The 16,455-nt window shown below is 35.3% G+C and overlaps 1 protein-coding gene across 1 annotated transcript in view; it reads right to left on the bottom strand.

Annotated features, from left to right (window-relative positions):
• Positions 1-14,886, bottom strand: part of LOC119071538 (focal adhesion kinase 1) — a 58,641-nt gene extending 43,755 nt beyond the window's left edge. Inside the window, exon 1 of the mRNA XM_037176425.1 lies at positions 14,764-14,886. The gene's annotated coding sequence lies outside the window, so the exon portion shown is untranslated. The remainder of the gene's footprint in view (positions 1-14,763) is intronic.
• Positions 14,887-16,455: the final 1,569 nt, after the last annotated feature.

Raw genomic sequence — 16,455 nt, 5'->3', positions numbered from 1 at the left:
CTTCTTCGTAGATAATGTCACAGTCGCCAACCGATGAACTGATTCAATCAAATGTTGTTATTGTGGAAAAATTTGAGCGAGAGAATCATAGTGTTGCGATCGAACCAACCAACTGGCAACTCAATAATTCAATGTGAGTCCTCCAATTCTTTTCCTATGTTAGAAACTAAAGTAAAGTGTTATATTCATACCCAGCCGACTCTATTTGCCTGAGCAAATACTTAAATTAAGTTGCTGAACGAAAATCGTTATGTCAAATTCACAGTCGATTAGTAATAAGCCAAAGCATCTAATGGGAAATATGTGAATGGATGTTTCAGAGTTCTTTAAGAGCTTTAAGAGTTATCGATGTTTCAAGTCAATTAAGAGTTTCCAGTCAACTATATTTTGGCGCAAAATTTGAATACGCCTTGGGGAATTCAAATTTCCCGCCAAAATATCATATTCTAGGAAGTACTTAAGGAACATCGACGACTTGAAAAACTCTGATCAAATCTAAAATTGTGTTTTCTAGGGATGAACACCCAGTAAGAATTCACACAAAAAAAAATCGGAATAATAAGCCCAGTACGATTGGTCAATATGTTTGTCAATAATTAAAAAGATAATTTTGTGGTCTCCACTTTACTGAAACCATCATACAGTTATCTGACATTATACAAACACCAACAAAGAGCAGATACCCTTACGCTTTATCTCGTTTAGCCGACTTTTAAGACAATTATTTTATTTAAAAAAACATTCGAAATTCTCACATTTAAATGTCTCATTTTGTTTTTAAATGCATATGATTCATTGTCAGCGCTCATAAAGCACTAAATAATGCGGTTAACTTAACGGAAACACAAAACTATGTTTATGTTTGATAAAATTTCATCACACACAGGAAAATAAGAAACATATGGAGTGACGAGCTCTTTTATTATATATATAGTCGGAAAATTGAATGCAATATTCAATTCAAATAATATCGAGCTGTTATGTGTCACATGGTGAAAAGTTCGTAATTTAAAATGGAATTAAAAATGGATGAAGTATACTGACACTGTTGGTTTTCTAAAATAGATTTTCCACTTTTCCTTTGTGTATATCTTGATTTGTCGTTATGAACAAGAGAAGGTTATGATACTGAACAATTATGTATGTAACGGATTGAAGGAGAAGACGAAGAAAGAGAACCCAGTGAAGAGTTGTTGGTGTCACTGCCGTTGACAATAATATGATGGTGGAACATTTAAATTCTTCGAAAAAAATGTAATTTTTCACTCGAAAGGAAGCCGTTCGCTTAAGGTATTTCCTTTTGATATTAACTTTTTCATTTTGTAGCGAACTATAGAAATACATTTTTAACATTGTCTGCTTACAAAGAAATTGAAAAATAATACCAAAGAACTTCTGAACTTTTCATATAAATCTTCGAGTGGGAAAGTAAAAGAATGGCAAAATTCAATAGTTTTGTGTGCTGGCTCTCTGGTTTAACGAGGCACACATAGCATATACTTATATATAATATGTGTGTATACAGCTGACTCGGTTCACATCAACCGTTCAAAAGTTTAATTGTTTTTTGAACAAGATTTTTGAAACACGGAAATTTATAGAATGCGGTTTGATCTCTGGGTGTTTTTGGTCCTTCGCTCTTTTTGTTCCCACAATGAATTCCGATTTGCTCACCGTGCAGTGAAACAAAAGATTGTTTACCGACGTAATTGTTTGTAAATAAAGTCATGCAGCGTGTTAACATTATGTTCGTTAGCCGCGTACGAAGTTTTGGGGGCTTATAGAATACCGTTTATAATATGTGGAATCTTGGCTATTGAAGTCGAAAAATGGAAACCGATTCCTGAAAGGTAAAGACAATTGTGGGATTTCAGATGAAAATGAAAAAAATCGGTCGAGAACGTTGGAAGATAGGCAGATATAGTGGAAAAAGTGCTAAAGCGTCAAACGTCTAAGAGATAATTGGGCACAGCAATCAGGAAAAAAAAGTTTGTGAAAATCAGTTCACTGGATCATGAGCTAATGCCCTCAAAATCGCGCTACTCGGCCGTAGAATGGTGATGTAAAGACGTAACTGGAGAAAAAACCGATTTTCATAAATTTTTCCCCGCTTCGTGTTCGTTCCCAAAGTTGCAGCACTCCTCATGGTCCACCATCTGCCCAGTTCTAGAACTTTAGGTTTTTTGGGTTACTGTCTGGACTTTTGATATTATTGAGGTTACAGAATATTAGTTCTCAAAATGTAGCACCCACATGGCCCACCAGTTGTAGAATTCAAGGAATTTGAAAGATTTGTGAGGTTTTTTAGGGTTATCTCCTGGACTTTTGGGATTATTGAGTTGGCAGTGTGTTCGTTCCCAAAATTGCGCAGCCCCACTTGATACAACATTTTCCCACTAGTAGAAATCAAGGATTTTGAAGGATTTGTAAGGTTTTTTTGGATTTCCTTATGGAATTTGCGATTATTGAGGTGACATTGTGTTGGTGCCCAAAATTCCAACACCCACATGGTCTACAACTTATTTTGGTGTTGTATATTGGTGGTAATAGGATGATTTATAAGATTCCATCATTGACCTGAAGGAGATTTTGATGAATCTGGCTTTATTATACGGACTTTCGTAAATACACTATGCGCATTTGCCAAAATTGCCAAGTATAGGGTTACGGGATCGTACGGGACTAAAGTCACAGCGTCTGCAACGTTCTCAACTTGTTCACTTTATGTCGTATTATGAACACATGAAAATCCTTCTTCATAAGTTGATTCATACAGAGCACAAAAGATGTTTCGGTGTGATATTCCACAATGAGTAATTAAATTTTTCATTTGCCATATATGCTCGTTTGTTCACACGTCGTTGTATGAAACTATTCAGTCTTTCTTTAATCAATTAAAATGCTATTTACAACAACTATAGTTAAGTATTTATGACGGGCTGTCGTTGCTTCTTCGTACACACGCATTCATCGTCTGTAATAATGTTCATTTCCCTGAGTTAATAATTCTTTGTGAAAATGTTTTTTTTTGTTTGAGAAATGTTTGAAAATTAATTTGATTAATATTTCTAGCGAGCTGAAGTATCGTTTCAAATGGACAGAGAACACGCATATAAATAAACAGAATAACAGAATGTCTTGACTCTTTTTATTGAAGCTCTAAAAGAACGTAAAATATGTTTGAATGAAATTTATTACCAGTTCAGAATATTGTGTAGCATGATATCATTTTGGGATAGCGACTCAGCTGATTTACTGCTGATGACGTTGAAAACAAAACCAAACAAAATTTATTAAGAAAGTCATAGGGAAATTGAAAGCAAAGCCGTTTTCGGTTTCTATTTGAAAAGTTACCTTCGAATGTAATGTAGCAAATTACAGTTGAAAAGGTGTGATTTTGATGTGGAAATTCTAGAAATGTGAAATATTATGCTGCTGAAATGCTGACGAAATGGGGATTGACGTTGAGTGTCATATAATCCAAAGGAATTATTGGCATAGGTAGACATTCTGTCATTGTTCGTGTATTGTTGGAGATTGTGTGATTTATAGTAAAAACAATTTCCTTCAATGAATGCAAAGTTCCAGGTATGGTCTAGGTATGGTGTATTTGCGGCCGACATAACGGAATCAAACGCACTCATTTTCATATTATTTTGACATAAATAATGAATGCGTTCAAGATAAATCGACAGATTTTTAAAGTATCGGCCATACCTGGCAATGAAAGTGTAAAACAGGTATGGTCTATTGCCCGCCAGGAGGACATAAAAATTTGATTTTCGTACTTAAACGCACTCATTTTCATATTATTTTGACATAAAATGTGAGTGCGTTTAAGACGAATTCGCCAATCGACCATACCTGTTCTAGACTTTCATTGATACCTGGCATGTTCATTCATTGATTTCCGGTAGACTGAAGGATTTTCGTTTATGTTCTGAGACAACTTTTTCTCAATTAACTTTGTCCGAAGAAGCTTTTAATTTTTTCAACAAAACCAGAAATGGTTGAATGAGTAAACAGTCTCCCATGCGATGTATATAGCTGAGTATATGCGGTTAGAAGCATACGGTGGAAGAGTTTCTTCAATTAAACTGTTTCGTGTACTATTGAAACGACCACTCTAAAACCATTAAACGCGACACAAAGTGTAGTATGCTGTTCGAAAAGCTGTATATCCCGATATTTATGTTCAATATAATGCTGCAATCGACCTCCGGCGACCATCCCCATTTAAATATAATCAATGCGGTAGTTATTTCAGACATCTTAATGTAGTTGTTGCGAGCTTATTTATTTATTTAAGTTTTCTTTGAACGATAAAAGGGGGGAACACACCGAACACTATCGGCACAATCTATAATATTAAAATTCCATCAAATTGGGTAAATGTTGGATCGCATGTTTGGTATAAATATTTACCGAGTTAAACATAATTACATTTTGCAATATGTTTTTTAGCGATTAATTCTATAAAATGGGAAGGGGTAAAGAAAATTGAAAGCAAATCAGTGAACTACAGTCAACCTAATTAACGTTTCTCAGACCCAAAAGAAAACGTCGTTGCTATTTGCAATCGGGTCCGGGTGCAAATATTCTTTATTCCACTATTTGCACCCGGAACTTGCAGTCTAAATCTAAAGTAAAACAATCATAATCCTAGGAAAATAGACGATTTTTCCTAAGGGGCCGTTCATAAATTACGTACCACATTTTGCAACCAGAGACGAATAGTCACATTACATAACATACATTCTGCTATAAATGGTTATTCAACGTTAAGAACAGAATTCATTTAGCTAGTTGCTAGTGTCAGGCTAACTTGTAGAAGTAAAAATCATTTTGCCCCTAATGCAACACTAAATCGGCGTACAGTCAGAGGCAGTGAAATTTCAGCATGAATTTACTTCGGCTGTTTTTGCGACGAGCAGACACCTTTGGTTTTTGAAATGAGAATTCTTCGATCAATTTGTGGAGGTGTCCGTCCATGTGAACGGCAACTGGAGAAGAAGATACAACCATGAGCTGTATCAGATTTACAAGGAGCCCGATATAGTCAAATTCATCAAAATCAATCGATTAAGATGGCTCGGTCATGTACAAAGAATGAACGAGGAACGTGTACCCCCTGAAACTGCTAAATACAAATCCCGATGGAAGCCGCAGACCAGGAAGACCGAGAGTGAGATGGAAAGATGCAATTGAGTCTGATCTGAAAGTACTAAGAGTAAGCGACTGGAGAACAGTTATCACTGTATGTGTGGATCAGCTGATGCAAATTCATACCGAAATCTAACTGCCTCTGACTTTATCGCCGATTTGTAGAAGGAAAAATCAATTTGCCTGTAATGTAATCAGACCTTCAGGTACACAGACTTGAAGTAAAGACTTTTTGCACACGGGTGCAAATAGTCCCTTCGAATAGAAAAGTTCATCAAAACTATTTATGGTTTTTCATAAACATCGTATCCGAAGTTACGGTACAATAACATGACTGGTATGTTCAGTTAACGAACTTATATGATTCACCAATCAATATACATCTACAACCAATATCAAATTCCACATATCGACACCGATCCAATATTATGCATTTACATATGTTCGCATCCTTTCACATTCGTTGTGCCTTACAAATTGATTTAAAACCCTTTCAACAACAACCACCCCACAACACAGAATATTTTGAGAATTCCTTTATAGCTCACTAGAGATCAATATATTCATAACCAACCAGGCTCCACCAACGTCTGAGATCACATTCAATATGTTGTTGTGCAAATAAGAAATTAATTCAAATTTTATGAAGGAAAAATCGACGTGCAACGTAATTGTATATTAAAAGTCGTGATCACGGTAAGTGAGGATTAAATCACAATAAAACAGTGTATGGAAGCGCATCAAAGTGCTTGTAAATTAAGTTCATAATCATTATGCCTTTAATGCAATTTTATCACTCTTGTTAAACTGTAAACAAGTCACATCTCTCTTCACTTTTATCTGCACCCAATAATTTATTGCAAATTAAAGCAATTTCGTTACTTATATTGGAGCTGATGTATAATCATCGGACAAAAATTAAAAGGAAAATAAAAAAATAAAAAATTTGAATCAAGACGAAACCCGCACTCGCTTCTTTAATAATAAATTTGTTACCGCTGCTGTGTTTCACACATTTTTCTCAATGCAAACAGAATAAACGAAGAAAAATTCACCACGATCCACGATAGATACACACACAATTTTTGCGTCTTATCGACTAGAGTCCATAACGTGTGTTGTATATGAAAAACCAAACAAAAACCGTTTGCTAGTTCCTCCGTGTTCGTTTACATTATATTGGAAAAACGATTTGTTCTGTACGAAAGCCTACAGTAAACTGAACGTAAAATAAGCTCAGAAACACTGAAATTCCCTCCCTTCTCGCAACTGTGTTGATATGTACATTTGAACAATGTTGTGTGTATACACAAAAAAAAAAACAGAAAATTCTGTATAGTGCCGCCGATATAATATGATAAACTCTCGCTAGGAACGTTTTGAATGCAACCGAATTGTGTTTAGATTATTTCATTTCCCCATTCATATAGCCGTTCGATGGAGCTATTACACTACATAGAGCGGAACGATGATGGCTGCAACAGCGCTGCATATACGTTCAGCTACTTATTTCAATACAAAGCACGTTAATATGTGGTGCATCCTTTCGATAAATCGATAAAATTCTTCTTTTTTTTGTTGTTGCTCTGAACACCGTTAACGTTTCAGCGATATATACAACTTCCGCTGTGTCATTTTTCTGATAAATTTAATTTCCCAACCACTGACAGCATTTTCCCTCGATACAACCATTTCCCGAAGTCGAAGTCGCGATCAATGAAAGCTGGGTGCAATGTATACCACCTTAATGCACACAACTCCACAAATATTTTCTTTCTTTTTCGTTTGCCAATTTTGTGATACGTAATTCGAAAGGTGATATAAATTTTTGGTGTACAGTGACGATGTCGATAGGTATTCGAGTATAGTCGACAACCGCACAGTCAACGTAAGTTTTCAGATAAGATCGACGCTTGTTTGAGTGAAATGTGTTTGGTGAATTGTAATCGTGTTTAATCTGTAATCGGTGGCAATTGAAGCAACAAAACCGATTAGTGTTTTTAATTGTTTTAATGTTTTTATCGGCGTGTATACAAGCCTCAGAACATAAAACCGTATTATGTTGAGTGATTTATCGGGATTTATTATTTCTTGTGTAGACAATTTGGTGTATTCAATTTTAAGTGTCTCGTATGTGTAAAACATTATTATTTATGTTTACAGCGAGTGTGTGTGGAGTAATAAAAATTTCCGTAACACATGTTTTTACAAGGGATTAGTTACGTATTGCTTGGAGAGAGATGTCAATTGGATACTCTGTAGATAGAACAAGACTGAATTCTGATGGTTTGCTCATGTCATATTGCAAAGAATGAATTACAAACTCCATATGTCCGGAATACATACTTTTGTCATTCGGTTTAGAACGTTTCTTCATTGTTCTTGACGTCAGAACTTATACGAAGAAAATAATAAAAGGCCAACCAAACATCCAAAGTACAATAATTCCACTTGAATCGCATAAGAATCGATAGACGATCGATCTCATCTAACGATATGTGCGTTTACAGGGTCATGAGAAAATTGTGTTTTGTTGACAATTGAAAATCGAATGACATTTCTAGTAAGAAAAGAGCAGCACTTTCCCTCCTGTGGGGAGAAAATAGAACTTTTCTCTCTTCAAAAATGGTAGGATGAATTGATATTTTGTATTTCGTGGAGAAAAATGGTAGATCACATCTTGCACATATGAAAAACCTTGTGTTCACCTCTGGGAAAATAGGAAATTTAAACTCGATTGAAATCACGACCCTCGCTTCTCTTTGGCCACTATTTTCTCCTCTGTAAACAAAAGTTATTTTAAGTTATTTCGACAATGCCAGCCGAGGGAATAGTCATTCTTCAACTCAGCCGAAACGTCGGAGTCTTTGTTGTGAAAAACGTTTTGTTGGTCTCGGGAAAATAAAAAACAGAAAATTTCATTTTCTCTGGTTACTTGTGGCCCTCGCTACGCTCTGGCAACAAATTCCTCGAAATTAAATTTAAAACTTTTCTTTTAGGAAATAGGAAATTCTAACAAGAGCGATATGGATAAACGAGAAAAGTACCAAAAATATAGAAACAAAACATCTATAACCCGGAGGGAATTTGGAATGTTAGAGACTGTATAGTCCCCTATTCGGCATAAGGCTATTACCAGCGAACAATTAAATCGAACTTCCACTGTAATTGCACAAAGTGCTCACAAAAAAACATCGATTCCTAAACAAACAACACCATCGTCGACATCAACCGTCATCAGCACATTTTATTCCAAGATAATTGAATTTTTTCCACTTACTATTCGTATCGTGGAAACCTCACACTACAAATTGTGATGAAGGAAACGAATCAGAATATGATAATTGTTCGACTGAAGGACAACGTTCTTCATTGTGTCAACTTATGATGGTGTATTGTGTCTTCGATGTTATTTTCATATTTAAATCGAAAACAATAAAATTCTATACACGATTTTGACCATCATCATCTCCTTACATCATGCATGCAATCATCGCTGTGTAAATTCGATTTCATTCAATCAAACAAACACACATCCGGTAATCATAAATAGAAAATCACATTGAATCGGTTTTATTTAATTAAAAGTCAATTTTTTACTCATTCGAAGTGTATGTAAATATCGATAAATTTGGCAATAAAGATAAGAACAAAATGATTTGTCGTTTGGATTTGTAAATTGATCGAACGCATTTAATTATACGCATATATGGGTTGTTGCTATTAGTCACAGTTGCGCAAACGTAATATGCTAAACAGTTTCGATGTTATGCGTGGACTATACTCGAAAGCAGACGCAAGACGATTATTTCGTCTAGGAAACTAAAAGAGACGAATTTATTGATAGTAAGAGTGTTTCGATATTAACTCATGAGGTGAGTGCAGCTAGTGAGTTGCTCTCGAGTTGCTCTCATATTTTGTTATATTTTCAACGTTTCTCTGTAAAACATACAATTGTTGTGTCGTTTAAAAAAAATTGCCTTAGAGATGAAAATTTCCTCTCTCAATGCACTTTCCCAATAATTTTATTTGATTTGATTTGTTTAGAGACCTCACTATTAGTCGTAGAGGCTGTTAGTGAGTCACTAACAGCCTCTACGACCAATAACAAAAGCAGGCTGAACCACCGGCTTAGGAGGAACCGGTACTAAGCTAAAATTCTAGCCTACATTTGTGTGCCTCATATTTCATTTTTGATGATATCTTTCCATCAGAACTCTTTTTCGAAAATGTACGACCGCAATTCCGACCACGAATGTGTTAGCTTTCAACAGAAAATACATTTGGTGGTAGTTGTTTGACCAGATCTGAGAAAAGTGAACAGTTTAACGAAATTTTCATAAAATGTACACGTTTCTCAGAGCTCAGTTGCACCTACAGCCAAATGTATTTTCTGTTGAACCATATTCGTGGTCGGAATTGCGGTCGTACATTTTTCAAAAAGGATTCTTATGGAAAGATATCATCAAAAGTAAACTAAAATCCAGTATTTTAAAATTGCCCTAATGTATGCTTTTAAGCAAAGTATCGATGCCTCTTAAGAGCGCTCATCCATTGGCAGATTTCTAGGCTACATTTGTGCGCAAAAATATTCGTTTTTTGATGATTTCTCTGAACCAAAATCTTTTTTTGAAAAAGTAAAACCATTAAAGCATGCAGAAATGTGTTACTTTTAAAGGAGAAATTTACTTTAAAAGTAACACATTTTTGCGCGCTTTAATGGTTTTACTTTTTCAAAAAAAGATTTTGGTTCAGAGAAATCTTCAAAAAGCGAATATTTTTGCGCACAAATGAAGGCTAGAAATTTGCCAATGGGTGAGGAACGTTAGGTGCTTGATTGACATCTCGCCTAAATGTAGGCAAGACATATAAACACAAATTCATAGTATTTGTGTTACGGTATACGAGTCATTCAGTGTGTACATCGTTGCAAACACCAAGCACAAAACACACTGCAACAACCCAAATTATGAAGTTTGGGTGAACTTTAGGACGTTACCAATACATTATTTGCAAGTGGACTCTGTGATTTTAGACCTGTTAATTTTTGTAAAGAAGGTGATTGCCAGACAGTCGGAATCAGGTAAGGTGTGTGCGATTGCTAGAGAGCTGATTCTATTAAGAACGTAGCAGCTAAGTGTTCGCGAATTTTGCTTGTATTGGAAATAGCTGAGAACTGAGAATAATACCAATTTTTAAAAAGCTTGAAATTTTCGAGTATTTGTAAAGAGTAAAACTTTGTTAACAGGCATTATAAAGTGAACTGTGCAGTCCACTCAAAGTATTTTATGATGTTGTGAATATTAATCACTAAGAGGAATAAGCCCTTTGCAAATTTGTAGCCTACATTTAGGCGGAAAAATGTTTGTTTTTTTTATGATTTCCCTGAATTAAGATCTTTTTTTGAAAAAGTAAAACCATTAAAGTACCCAAAAATATGTTACTTTTAAAGGAAAAACTGGTTTGGGGGTCATAACTCAACTGACTTGGAGAAATGTGTGCAGATTACATAAATTTACAGAATCTGCAAAGGTTTCTCCAAGTGGGTTGAGTTCTAAAACACAAAACCAATTTAATCTTTCAAGTAGTTGTTACCAAGGCTGTATACTTGGGGAGGTCACGCAGATCGCCATTTCATTAGATACGCGGGAACACATTAAAAAGAATTCATCTGCTATGAAGTTGTCAGATTTAAGAATCCACCCATCTACTACGAAAATGTATGAAACCGTCGAATTTTGTGTGTGTCACCCGCGAATCTGCATCTGCGTGACCTCCCCAAGTATACAGCCTTTATTGTTACTTGCTCAGGGCTGTTTCCATTGATTTGACAAAAATTATAGGATTTTTTTTGTAAAATCTGGTACTACCCGTGCTACTATCGCTACCTTGAAAAGAATTCGAAACACAAAAAATTCATAAACAGCCGATAAAATTAGTCACATGAAATGCCGAGTTAAAATCAATTTACGAGTGCGATAAACAGATATGAATGGTAAAATCTAACGCAGATAAATTTAATGAATTTTTCAAAATTACAAATTAATTCAAAAAACAAATAAAATTAGAATATTTATTGAAATATCCAATGGACATAGACGAGATGTGTATAAGAGGTATACAACGACACGGCTCTCATACAGCATTCCAATTTTTAAAAGCGAATGCAAAGGAATGTCTGGGCCGATATGGTTGAACATTATACCACACGGAGCAAATGACAAAAGTGATGTAATTTATACATGTCGACGGCGGTTTTTTTAGCCAGACTTTGTCAAAATGGCACTTTCCAGCCGATATCATTCTAATGTGTAGGTGCTTTTTGTGTGCTTCAGCTTCATCTACAAATATATTTTTTCCTATCCTAACATCGTAATACAACGAGTACACGTACATTATACCACATATATCGAACGTGTTACGTGACTCAGCCGTGTGTTGGAACGGTGTACGTATATATATATATGCAAATTATGCAGTTGATGCTCATTGTCATGGCAACTAATTCTATATTCGGCTGAAGAGATTCAAGATGATTTGACCATTAAAATGTTTACCTTTCTAGAATGGTGGATATGTTAGCATTGAGGGGGTTCAAAAAAATGTGCTTATCATCATGGATGCAACACCGAAGTTTTGGGTTGGAAAGTTGATTATTCTGGAAATGAAATTCTTTTCGTTTCGAATTCGAAATATTTTTTCAGAATTAATTGGCCACTTAGTGTTAGAGTTGATAGATAGCGCTCAGGTAATGAAATTTTTATAGAAAATATAGTTTTTGTATCGAGGAGTCTGTGGATGTAAATGCATCAGGAAAGCCATTTCTATCAAAAATTACAATTCGTAATCTTGAATGAATGTGATATTTGTTAACTTTCTCATGGTATTCGAAATTCTCCAGCCATTCTTACAGAAACGAGAAACCGTACACATTTATAAGACTCTGTGTGAATCATCAATTAGCCGCACAAATGAATTTTTATTTCTACGTTCGCTGGTTCAACGAAAGTTATATTTTTATTTAATCAACAACACAACACAACCCAACTGAACCAACCGAATTCGTTTTTCATTATTCTATTATTATTCCGTCTAGGAGGGATTTGATATAATTATTGGTTTTCGGTTCGGTTTTTTTTTATTATTTTCATTTTCTGACGACTTCCAGAGTGAATGGTTATGTGCATGAAATTCTAATGAATGAATTTCAACAATCGGTCGGTTCTGAACAAACGGCATTTCTGGTATATATAGATTTATATGCGAAAAAAAAGAATGGCAGGATCTGACAATCCATAAAAGTCAACAGAAATTGGGTTGTTGAAGGCATGTGGATCAGAGAGGAAATATTTAATTATAAATGGCAGTATTTGGAGTGGTATGGTAATTCCCTTTACGGAACGTTGATTATAAATTGTTGTGTAGAAATGGGAAATCATTTTACATGCGCGGAAAAACGCACATGTTTCATGGTTTAAGCACTACTTTCGACGCTCTCAGCATCACATAACTCGGGATAAAAACGAAAAGTCGCGTTTTTGTGTGTTCATTGATTCTTGGTCAAAACCACATCGCCTAAACAGTAAGTCCTATTAGGGTGGTTCAAATTTGTATGAATAATTTTTGGAGCTCACTTTTTTGTGTAATTCTGAAAGCCTTTGACGAGAAACGAAGATTGACCTAAAAAAATTAAAGAAAGTCGTCTTGATGAGTCAGGGCAAATTAATACAAGGGAAAGGGTTCAAAAATCAGGCTTCGCTAAATCAGTGCTAAATTGAACGTTAAACAGTTCATCAATTCTAAAATGGTATCAGCTTATACAGTAGAGTCCGATGTATGCAATAAACAAGATAAGCGCACTTACTGATATCGTATACTCTCGAGTGACGATGGTTCAAAGAGACAGATTTCTTAGAAGATGGTTGTTCTGTTAAAAAAGTTTGAAGAGTGTGGGAGTTCTGGATGTAAATAGAACCAATGGAGGTCCTTAGCTACAACTTAAGACAGCATCAACTAAGGAAAAAAATAGATTTTTTGAAAATTTAATGTGCAAATTCATTGTAACCAATTTACACAATATTCTATAAATGTAAAGAGTTTTGAAATGACCACTGTGGCTGTTGTACACGGGCTAGTAATGTCAATCTTCGTTTTGCGTCAAGGGGTCACTAGAAATGTCATTCGACCAATGTCAACAAAACGTAATTTTCTCATTTTGAGAAAAGAAAGGAAGGTAAATCATCATCGCACATACGAAAATAGTCTTTTGACAACAGAGGCGAGAAAATAGTTATTTTATTCCCTCGGTCTTTGTTGTGAAAAACGTTGTGTTAACCTCTGGAAAGAAGCTGGAAATCGTATTTTCTCGGGTGACTCCTTCTACAACACCTACGAAATGCAATTTCCAACTTTTTTGCCCTTGTTGAACCAATAACTATTATTGAGACAGGAATCTAAAATTTTTCGAACAGGCTGCTAATGTCCATGTCGTTATATTACTGAGGCTGTTTCTTTAATGATGGGGACGAGATGAACAAATCAATAATTCAATGGAAGAAAGTAGCTCCCGACGAACATTTAAATTCGAAATTAGTGTACGGAATGGAACTGACTCACCTTGACCAAGAGCAATACAAAATATGGAAATGAAAACTCTATTTTACGTTGTAAGCTTAACAATCTTATCTTATCACGATGGAAACACAAAATTTGCATTGCTTTCACTCTATTCGAAGAAAACCCCTTCGGAAATAAGTAAAGCGCAACGTTCTCTCGATTATGTGCTTTGCATTTCTAACAGACTTATGAAATGGCACAGCGGTAGCAGTCTAGAACAAAACGTAAAAGTAGATCGCTAGAGAGATATGTCATAAGTTCCGGAACTTTTAATTGTATTGGTGTTTGGTGTGGAATGAAATGTAATCTCAATTCAATTTGCGACACTCATTTTAATGAAATTCGTAAAGGTTATCTTCGGCACGTTCATGCAATGTAAATTAAAATGTAGAGCAGATAATCAGCAGAAAAGCAATTTAAGCCATTCGTACTACGCCACAGACAATTGCAACTATGTTTATTTGCAATCAGACTTCCTTCCACATACACTGCGTCAAGTCAATCCCTATTATCGCCGTTTTATGAAAATTAGCAACATTCGAAATGACACATAAATTTCATGACAACAAAAAACGAGAAAAAAGGTTGCACAATTTTCACTTTGGATTGTTATTTAAAAACAAGTTTGACAAGTGTGTGGGGGCCTCACTCGAGAATAGGTTTTTTTTTGTTTTGACTTTTTAACATCACGTCCTAGCACTTCCATATTTTTCAGAGTGCTGATGGACAATCTTATGCAATGCGAAAAAGATAGGAATCGAAATGAATAGCCACGGTCACTGATCAATGTCAGAATCAAACGGACACCGGATGATCCGGCATCAGAGAGAAGAACTAAATCTTAGTTAACTTCTTGTAACTGCGATATAAATGAACATTATTTATGAAGATGACAAACATCCGTAAGTTTTTATAACTTGTTTTCGTTAGGGAGAAACTGACATCACTTGATCAGATCATTTAATAACAAGCACAAAGACTTACCAAAACTTTTCCGATGTCAATTTTTCACACACAATTTGATAAAACAGGCCAATTAACGAAATTTAATCAACGTATTGTCCGTAGTACACGAATTGATATTAGACAAACTAAAATTGACAGACATTTTATAGATAATGATTTCGGATGTACGTAGCCGAATCCAGTCTTAGGTGCAAAGAACGCAGTCGTGTCATTTGATAATCCGCGAAAAATTTGAATATCATAAGATACTACAGTGCATTTTCTGTGATTTTTTAATACTGACTTTTGATGATGCAAAAATAGAAAACTGCACAGCTCTTAAAGTATAAATGAATTTCTGATTACAGAAAATAATTATTTAGATATTTAATTGGGTGTAGCGGTTTTTACAAAATGTCTTAGTTCTTTTAAGGCTCAGTCGGAAATCCACTTTTTATAAACGAAAAAAAAAAATGAAACTTTGAGTTTGTGCTACCGTCAGATCGATTTTTGAAAATTTCGTCGTTTTCGGTCTTCGTCACATATATCGATTTTTAACGGTCTGTGCAGTGTGCTTAGAAAGTTGAGTCCATATCCATCCATATGTTAATCTAATCTCCAGACTTCACAGATTATTCCCTTGACTGTAAGTCATGGGTTTTACAAAAGAAAATACACCGTACCAACGCACTGCTCCTATCATAAACACTACTTTGACAAATGTCCAATTTGGAGGCTTTTGTGATGCTACCGCTTAAGATTGATTGTATTGTGTGTTTTAACTCATACAACGAACACAAGTCATCTATCTTTACGAAAAAATCGCAGTGCCTACTGTGACTTCATCAGCCTCCAAATATTTCTTATGTTCATGCTAGGAGCAGTGCGTTGACCGTACGTAACACGTTAACTATGATTAAAAATGTGTGGAAATGTGATGAAAAAACGTTAATTGTTAAAATTTTGTGCCCTTTGTTAACACGATATCCTATTTTAAAAACTTTTTTTTATTCGACGAACTATTGAAATCCTCAGGTCAAGTTCGAAAATGGGTGACATCGGTTCAACCATCTGGAAGTAGTTCTCAAAAGAAGCCTCTTCTGGCTCTTCTGTTTTTTGTTACGACAACTGGAGTAATTCTCAACCGATTTAAATAAAATATTTGGTGGAGAATGGAATTAATTCCTGAGGTTAGGTTCTAAGATAGATTATGTTGGTCTAACGAACAAGCTGATGTTGCTAACAGAATTTTTGTATCTCGAAAGTGACCCTGAACAACGTTCCACAAAAATTTTTCATTTTCATCCGTGCAGTCAGGAGCACCCGGACCAAGGCTCCCTAGAGTGCTCTGTGGATTCGATAGAACTGGTTGGGGTTGCAATCGATAGGGAATGGAATTTTAATAGTCATAGTACAAAAACGAGCCATCAGAACAGTCGGAGCGTTTGCTGCGACTGAGCCCCGTACAAACCCGTATATCTATTGCGTACGTGACCCTAGTGCGTCTGTCACCCTACTTTGACCGTAAGCCTATTGCGCCGGTTAAAGTAGTTAAAGTAAAATTATTATGTAATGTGTACATCTTAGAAATTGCGCATAGCGCAATTACGAAGCCCCGTACGACGTTCCTTTCAAATAAAACAAAAATTTCAAATAGCCCTAAAATTTTAATTTATTGAGTATAAATACACATAGGGCCTAGTATCGGCCTCAGTCCGAGGATCCAAATTT

Source organism: Bradysia coprophila (genome assembly GCF_014529535.1).
Source record: "Bradysia coprophila strain Holo2 chromosome IV unlocalized genomic scaffold, BU_Bcop_v1 contig_5, whole genome shotgun sequence".
NCBI lineage: Eukaryota > Metazoa > Arthropoda > Insecta > Diptera > Sciaridae > Bradysia > Bradysia coprophila.
Note: the sequence above shows the minus strand (reverse complement) of the source record. Positions and strands in the feature narration are given on the sequence as shown.